General features: G+C 42.4%; 1 pseudogene; it reads left to right on the top strand.

Moving 5' to 3' along the window:
* Positions 1 to 502: 502 nt before the first annotated feature.
* Positions 503 to 7,676, top strand: LOC123142274 (protein SAWADEE HOMEODOMAIN HOMOLOG 2-like; annotated as a pseudogene).
* Positions 7,677 to 9,497: the final 1,821 nt, after the last annotated feature.

Here is a 9,497-nt window from a genome sequence, read left to right as displayed (position 1 = left end):
GCATTTGAGGACCCGAATTAGCTGTCCATGGCTGTAGATGCTATTATAAGACAAATAACCTAACTCAATGAGATGGATGACCTAAGTGCTTATGTCAATGTCCTAGATGACACCACTGCTGATCTCATGTCCTAGGATGACATCATGGCTGATCTCACTATTTTAGACATGGTTTAATCATACACTAACCATATATCTAGGAATGGTGAAGGGATGGGACGTCTATCAGCCAGGTTCACGGAGGAGGGACGGGTCAATTTCTGTCCGTGCATGGCTCACAGTTGGGAACAACGATGGAATTTCGCTGGGGCTGGGCAGTTACGACTGCCCGCGGGCTAGGTGTGGTCACCGGCGACCATGATTTGACCCCTTTCGGTAAATCGTAAATCTCAATATGGTGAATCGCTTGCTAGGGACGGGGTAAATCAATGCAAATAAGCTCAGTGCCATAGTACACAACCTGGCACACTGAACCACATACCACATTGGACCCCAAAACACCTAGCAGGAACTTGCACGAATTCTCACCGGAACTGGCACCCCTTGTTTTATCCGGGAGAATTAATGGAGTGAATTGCACTACATTAATTGAAAAAGTAGGTTGCGTGTGTGTGAGGAGTGCCAAAAGAGGGTGCGTCGGCCGCGTGATCGAGCTTGTACACACTACCGCAGATCGAGCGGCTGGTTGTAACGTAAGCTTCTCCTCCCACCCACCCCTCTCCATCTCCATCTCCATCTCCTTCTCCATCTGCGGGGAATAATCTTCTCAGACATCACACCGCGGTAGGGCCGGACAAGTATGACGGGGCAGGCGCCAAGTCTCGTGTTCCGGTTCACCGACACGGAGGTCGCCAAGATGGAGGAGGTCCTCCGTGACCTCAACGCCATGCCCAAGCATCCTGTCATCCAGGGCCTCACCGACGACTTCAACGTCTCCCCGGACCGCTCCGGCGACGGCAAGGTCCCCGTCCAGTACAATCAGGTACTAGGCTTTCCCTCCAAAACCCAAGATCCGCATCCACCCTAGCTATTTCCTTATTAAGATCTATAATATGTGGATTTGTGTTGGGTGGTCGCAGGTGAGGAATTGGTTCCAGAACCGGAGGTCCGCGCAGTCTAGGAAGATGATGGTGCCCCCAGTGGCCGAGGAACACCACCCAGTGGCCGGATCTTACTCAGGTGCTGCTTGAATCCCCATCTTAACTTAATAAGCTGTTTATTTCCTTACAATGTAATTAATAACTGCACTGATCTTACAATGTAATAACTGCACTGATCATACAATGTCATAAGCTGTCTACTGCAGAATTTATGCATATCAGTGCTATGCTCCTAATATATGTTGACGCCCATTCGGGAAATTGTACGACACGTGGTTCGTGCGCCATTACTCTTTTGCGTGTGAAGCCTGTTGCAATGCTGTCTAGTTAACTTGTTGAAGCCCATTTGGGAAATTACAGCACACGTGGTTCGTGCGCCGTTACTCTTATGCGTGTGAAGCTTATAGTGATGCTATCTCAATAAGTTGTTGACGCATACAGTTAATTTTATGCAGAACTACGGGCAAAAATGGCAGCCCAGTTTATTTTGATGGGTTTTAGGACTTCATATACAGCCTAGCCTGTACTTTTTTGAGGGCCCTTCAAAACATGTCGTCCCGCTGTCCTAGTCGTTCAAGCTCATTTGGGATATTCCAGGACACGTGATTCGTGAGCCCATTACTTTTATTGAGAACCGCAGGGAAAATTTTGAACTCAAGTTAATGTTGTCGGATTCTAGGACTTTACAGCCTAGCTCATAGTTCTTTGTCTTTGTACGTCCATCAACACTTGTCGCCGTGTGGTCTCAGTCATTGAGGTTCATTTCGGCAATTGCAGGACACGTGGTCCGTGCGCCCTTTATTTAATTCATTCAGAAATCTAGGCCACATGGCGCAATTTTAGTATTTGATGTTGTTCAGAAGATTTTAGTTTTGTAACAGACCAAACATATAGCATGTATCTTGTTGATTGTGGATTATTGACACTGTCGTTCCCAATCAGGGAATAGTTCTTCGGATGGTGGCCATGTCCAGTTTGAGGCAAAGTCAGCAAGAAATGGCGCATGGTATGCAGATATATATATACATATTCCATGCTTTCCTCTTTTGTGGCGTTTGATGTCTGTTTTAATTTTCCACGTGAGTGTGGGTTACTTGCATGAACCTTTCAGTTTTACATGCTTGACCAATTCTTGTTGTTACAGGTACGATGTTGCTGCCTTTCTGTCCCACAGGTTGACTGGAACAAAGGACCCGGTAATGACTTAGAACTTTTCGTTAAATAGGATTGATGCTACTAAATTCATTTGTGCCATTCTTTATTCAAGTAGTTTGCTAGAGATGATTTCGTTTCTTCTCTATTTATAGCTGGATGACAGTATTGATGTTATAACATTTTGAACACCTGTCTTATCCAACTTTATGGTGTACGAGTCCTATCTAACTTTATGTTGTACGAGTCCTGCGTGTTGGGGAAGTATCACTACAAGATAGTACTAATAAGATATTGAACAGTTAAGAAGACATAAAGAATCTTGAGTGTTTGCTACTTCAGGCTCGTACGGAAAGCTGATACTTGGTGGTATAAAACTTACTTTCACAATCTCTGTGTTTTATCATGTAAAACAAAATATAAATTGAATGTTTCTTTCAATGATTATATAGCTGTGTAGACATGTCAGAGTTTTAGAAAGAAAAAAGTTAGTTCACCCCCTTCAGTTATCATCCTTGAACTGTAGAAATTGAAGCGAATCAAACTACAATGGTGGTTTTCATGACAGCTTCGTCATGTACTGAGCGCATTCAGCTGCATGCCACCATGGAACCCCACTCTACCAATCTCATGATCTATAATCAGCATAGAGAAAATAATAGATTTTTTATTTGGTGTGACCGTGCAATATAACATACCAAAGTGCCTATTTAGGTTCTTGTACTGTACATTTCCTTAAGGAAAGAAGTAAGAGAAATAGTACTGCTAGTTTGCTAGACTGCTAGTTTTCAGACAGTAGATTGCGCGATTGCTGTTTTATTTATCTTCTGATATTTTACCCTATATGAAGAAGGGCATTAATTGTTAGAGATATTGCCACGTTACTATTTTGTTAATACTATGGGTATATGGTTATTTTCAGAAACATAGTATCACTAACGAGGGTTCCTTATATTTAATCTTCTACGGGGGGGAATGAAACCCAAAGAAGTGAATGGGGATTTTGTTTTATCAACCTTTTCTTCACAAGGGAAGAACGGGTTGATACAATGTGCAGCAAAGCTAGCAAAAACATATATAATACAAAAAATGTGCAGCAAGCTAGCAACAACATTCGGTACAAATATCATTGCATAAGAGTTTTTTTCAATGAATAACCAGGTGAAATTTTTCAATGGATAGCCAGGCGCAAATTCCAGACCCATACTCATGCGCATTCAAACTGTAAAGCATATGCATCTATGTTGTTCTAATTTCCAAATTAACTAACAATCATTCTCTGTTAATTTCCAAATTAACTAACTGATCCATTGACCTCTATGCTTACTACATGTGATCCACACCATGGCGGTACCAGTACTAGCTGCCAAAAGTTTGTTTCTTGATGTGTCTGCCCAAGTTGGATGATTTGCCATAATTCTAGTATTTCTTTCTTCCAATCATCCATGGAGAATCACAACAGCAGTAGTATTATTGTTTTAGACTCTTAGCCTCCACACACACCAAAGGAAGAAGTCACAGCCATAGTATGGAAAGAAGTTTGCATCATGTAGGTGTAGTGTATGTAGCAAGCGCGGAAGGCAAACGTGTTTGACGGACACCAATGGGCTGGTGGGAGTTGCACAAACCATCGAGTACTAAGTGATACATGTGGTTAGAAGTGATTTGAGCATTTTTTTTCAGTCAAGGGTGAAAACTGGACTCCATTACTTTTTGAGAACTACGCAATACCCATGTTCCTCTTGTGTTTAATCACTCTCCACTGCGGGTTCAGTATGTGTGCATTACGTGAACTGTGCTTGCACTTATTTATTTTTTGTGTTTCAGGAAGTACTAGTTCGATTTACTTGGCTTGGACCCGAGGAGGATGAATGGGTTGATGTTTGTAAATGTGTGAGACTGCGTTCTCTTCGATGTGTTGCTGTGCTGCCTGGGGATCTCATTATGTGTTTTAAGGTATCCATCTGAAACAACTTCTCTTCACCTGACTTGGCAAGTTAGCAGCTCACAACTTGATAATTCATGTCTTCCTGAAACATGACAGCTGCTCCATTTTGCTGTTGTTATGCACTTGAAAATTCTGCTAGTTAACTTATTATTCCACGGTTATTTTCTTACTGTTACTTGTTGGCGTATGATAGAGTAGTGATGGGTTTGTCGTTTGGGTTTCCGCAGTTTATATAGGCTCTATTTCTTGTTTGTATATACTTATAAAAGTTGTGATTCCAGTTTGCGAGTTTTCAAACTATTATGATTGACAACACTTATTAAACGGCTTTACTTTAATAATCTTTAAGAATTGTAAGTTTCAGTACTTTAATAATCTTTAATATGATTACATCAAGCCGGCTCCGGTAGGGGAGCGGCGCATCGGCAGCTCGTTCTGACGGCGGTAGTGGTCGTTCAGTGGTCTCGGAATCTCGATATAATTTTATTATGTTTGAGGTGCTTTGTACTTCCGGTGAACTTTGATAATAGATATGAATCATTTTTAGCAAAAAAAAGATTACATAGGACATTTAACTATAACCCTGTGTCTTTCCATATTCTTGGTAATCGTATTACATAGTACATACCTGTGATGCCACTTGGTCCAACCGGCACCATTGATTTGGCTATTTATTAGTCGAGACGCAAATGACCAAAGGACCGTAAAATCAATGCATTTTATTATGTCATACTTCTGAGTACTAAAACTGATTTTTAATCTAAAATTGTGTGTGAATTTATCCAATAAATATTATTTTTACTTCATTATTAAATTAAGCACTGAAAGCTTCGTTTTGTTTTCAAAATGAAGGCTGTTATGTAACCTATCTCTGGCCATTTATAAAGTGGATAAACCAATTTTCATCAAATAAGGTGGATAAATTAGAACATTGAGAGGAAAAATGCATGACTTTACTACTCTTTCAAGGCAGCATTATATACTCAAACTAGAGTATTGTTGAGGGTCTGAGTAAGGAGTTTTGGTCGCTGGGAAAGTTGATTTAGCTGTCTCGTAATGTAGTGTTATCATTTAATCAAGTTGATTTCTGTGCTGAATTGAACAGGAAGGTAAAGAGCAGGCCCGCTATTTTGATGCACATGTTCTTCAAGTTCAAAGGCGCAGGCATGACGTAAGGGGGTGCCGCTGCAGGTTTCTTGTTTGTTATGATCATGATCACTCTAAGGTAATTCTCCTTCTGTCTACACTGTGGAGCGTCCATGCATTTACTCTGGTTCCATTGTTACATCATGGTTAGATGTCAGAATTAATTCAAGCTTGGGTCCTGGAATTATTTATCGGGCTGTTTGCCAGATAATAAAAATGGATTTTGGACTTCATCTTGGACTCCATGAAAGTTATTAGCCAACTACAACCGAAGTTCCAAATCAGACCTCCAGCCCTATAATTTATATGTAGTTGGCTATGGTTTTGTTCTTCATAACATGCCTGGACATCAATAAATGAGTAGCTCGCCACGGTCTTTTCTCTACCCATTAAAATCCATCCCACTTTCTGTAGGAAACCAAACTTACTTCAAAGTATCCATGTCATTTCATTTCCAATCAGCAATTTTTTTGGCGACCAACAAAAGAAATCTAGTTTCTACTCCCTCCATTCCATATTACAAAATTGATTGGAACGGAGGGAGTATAAGATTGATTGGGAGAAACAGTCCATCCATTTTTATATACAAGGCCACAAATTCAGATTACAGGTATCAATGTAAAATTTAATGTCTATTTTGCAAGTCGGTTTTTCTTTTCATTTACTAGGATCATTGGGGCATCTACAATGCAAGAGCGCTTAACCAGGCGCTTAGACAATAAAATAAATTAATTATGGAACTTGCGTGGGTGTAGGAGTTTGTTTCCCCAACGGAGGAGCGCCTACTCGAGTGCTAATCTAATTCTTTTTCGCGTGGGAAAAATGGATAGTGCTCGTTAAAAAAGGTTCGTACGGGAGAAAAAAAGGAAGCGCCCGATCGCTAGAAAAGCATCAACGCCAGCGAAAATCCTTCGATCGAACGGGATTTACCCATAACGGCCTGGACTTGAATCCTGGCGCCTGGCCTAAGCGCCAGCGTTGTACATGCCCTTAATACGCTCCGTGCATGCAAGGAAACTGAGTGGATGAAGTAGCCGACTGTCATTATGACTGCATGCAGGCAAGTATTAAATAGGTTGCTAGTACGAAAAAATATCATTAATTTTTCCTTGATTACTGTTGGTGGCCTTGTATACTCCCTCCATCTAGGTGCATAAGTCACCTTATGAAAACTAAATAATCTCAAAACACTTAGGCACGGTACATTAACTCACCTCATTTCTTCTTTCTTGACATAAATAAATGAATCAACAAATAAGAGATGTGGGGCGTCTAGAGACTACCAAACAAGACATGTAGTGGTCACTTCACTACATGCAATGCTATTAATTAGCAAATAAATGTTACGTTCTCTCGTTTTCCCCTCTGCCTTAGTAGCGGTGCACAACGTAAAATGACTTATGCACCTGGACGGAGAGAGTAGATGCAAAATGTATATTTCATAGTGGCCTTGTATAAATGAATGAATGGAGTACTATGTTTTTGGTTCTAGGCTACTTATCTTACTTCATCCCTCTAGGTGTATAAGTCACCTTACGAAAATCAAATAATCCCAAAACACTTAGGCGCGGTACACCTCGTTTCTTATTTCTTGACATATCAACCAATAAGAGATGTGGGATGTGCGTGCTTTCAATGACTTGAGACTATCAAACACGACATGGAGTGGTTAATTCATTGCATGCAATGCTATTAATTAGCAAATAAACATTAAGTTCTTTCGTTTTCCCTTCTCCTTGATTGCGGTGCACAACCTAAGATGACTTATTCACTTGGATGGAGGGAGTACTATGTAGTCAAATAAAACGGAAAGCAGAGTAATGAGTTTAGTTTGTTTTGTGATGTTTATACCAAATAATTTATTTTTGCATTTCTTTTCACGTGACAGGAGTTTGTTCCACTGAGCAAGGTATGCCGTCGATCAGTGCACCAGAGAGCCCAAGAGCCGCCCGAGATGATGGATGTCAACACTGACAAGGTGACCGGGGGCGGGGTTCCCATTCCACCAGATCAAGGAGGTCCATCTGACAAGCCGGTTGCTCCCTTACTTAGACGCGCCTACTAGCACTGGCAGCAATTCAGTGGCAGATGTTGAGGCGGGGGGTACTGAGGCTACCCCAAATGGTGAAGGTGCAGATGAAGCACATGGCGACAAGATTGATGTGGGAGCGTAGCTCTTTCACTTCCTTGTGACCTTTAGTCAAAACGATGTTCGCCTAAGAACTTCCAATCGACGAAGGATGTTTGGTTGCCCAGTAACTGTAATTGCCCATGTTGAGTGGATTGATTGTGTCGGATTGGGTATCTATATCTATATAGGTATGTCGTCAGAGAAGATATTGTTGTGCTTCAAAACCTGAACCCTATGACATTGCAACATTGCTAGATGAGATGGGCGCTCCTTCATCATGATAATACTCCCTCCGTTTACTTATACAAGGCAACAATGAAAAATATACTTTGCATCTATACAAGGCCACCAACACTAATCGAGACAAAAGTTAATGATAATTCCTCGAACTAGCAACATATTTAATACTTGCATGCATGCAGTCATAATGACACTCCAATCAGCTTTCAATCCCTTCTTTGCATGCATGTGTTGTATTAATGATCCCACTAAACAAAAAGAAAAACGAGTTTTCAAAGCAAGAAATTAAATTTTATCTTGGTATCTGTAATATGAGTTTGTGGCCTTGTATATAGAAATGGAGGGAGTAGAAGCGTAGGAATGTAAGATCCCTTTTTATGAATCAGATTTGTCAATGTTACAAACAAACACGATTTTGTTTTTGTATAAAGGACAAATGATAATTGTAGGTTCGAAAAACTTATTTAGTATAACCCGATTTTCAATTGCTTTACCATGGCGATTTTCATCACCGTTCCCCACCTAATTATAGAAAAGAAGAGATATAGAAATCCAAACTATAGTCATATATGCAATTGAGTTTAGGATACCTGAACCAAGTTTTTGCTCGCATCTCGTGGGTTGCTCATGTGACTCACGGGGCTAACGCCGGTGCCGCCCCGACCAACTCCTCCTTTGCTCTCCTCTCGGTCGCCATGGCCGCCGACCTTCAGCTAGGCCACGGCGGCGGCAAGGCACCTCCTCCACCTCCTCCTCTTCCCCCTGCTACCCGGGCGTTCCCCCTCTATCTCACGCAAAGACGAGGTACGGATCTCGCCCCTGCAGAGCCCCCCCCCCCCCCCCCGTCTCGCCCAGCTGTGGCCCTGCTTGGTAGCGGCACGACGCTCGGAGCACATGGGTGTGAGGCGGGCTACTACCACCGTGTCATGTTGGCGCACCTACTCGCGGATGGGCAGCGGTCGTGGAGGGTTTCCTGGCAGCCGCTCGAGGTTGGATCCGCCAGATCCAATAGGCTCCTAATCCGTCTGCTAGCTTCCTTGGGCATGGCCTTCCCATTGTTGCTGGACCTTGTGGCTACTTCTGGGCGCTCAGTACCCAGATCTAGGGTTCATTTCCATGCGGGTGCAATGTACAAGCTTTGGGGTGTAGTGGGTGGCGGAGTTGCGCCAGTGCGACAGTGGGGGCGGACGGTTGCCTGCTTGTGGTCCGCCGCGAGGTGCGTGATGGGTGAAGGTGGATCCCCTTGGTCGCCGGAGTGGCGGCTCCGAACGATGGGAACACCGACACCATTTCAGCAAGTCTTGTGTTCCAATTTTTTGTCACAAAGATGGTGTCTTCTATTCCAATCTTTTAATGTACCTTTAGGTGTTTCGGTGAAAGTACTATAAAAAATCAAACACACCAAATCTTCTGGTTCTCCCTCTCGACGATTTATGTTACCTCCAAAACATTCCAAGTGATATTATGCAATACTCCTAACTCATCTACGACTCAACAGGATCAAAGGTTCTTAAGTGTGTGACCCTGCAGGTTCGGTAAAATATACACATGCCTTAGCCACCGAGGAGTTATCCGAGCTACGTGCAACAGTCAATAAAGATGACGTTGTCCTTGATAAACGATCCAAATCCACATAATTCAAACCAGTCAATGAGATTATGAAATTTCAGGTCCATCCCGAGGATACATCCAAAACGGCCTTAATCGGTACCCACCTCGATGCTTCGCTGGACGAAGCGCTGCGCGGTTTTCTTTGCGAAAATTGGGACATCCTGGCACC

The sequence above is a fragment of the Triticum aestivum genome, chromosome 6D (assembly GCF_018294505.1).
Source record: "Triticum aestivum cultivar Chinese Spring chromosome 6D, IWGSC CS RefSeq v2.1, whole genome shotgun sequence".
In the NCBI taxonomy this organism is placed as follows: Eukaryota; Viridiplantae; Streptophyta; class Magnoliopsida; order Poales; family Poaceae; genus Triticum; species Triticum aestivum.
Note: the sequence above shows the minus strand (reverse complement) of the source record. Positions and strands in the feature narration are given on the sequence as shown.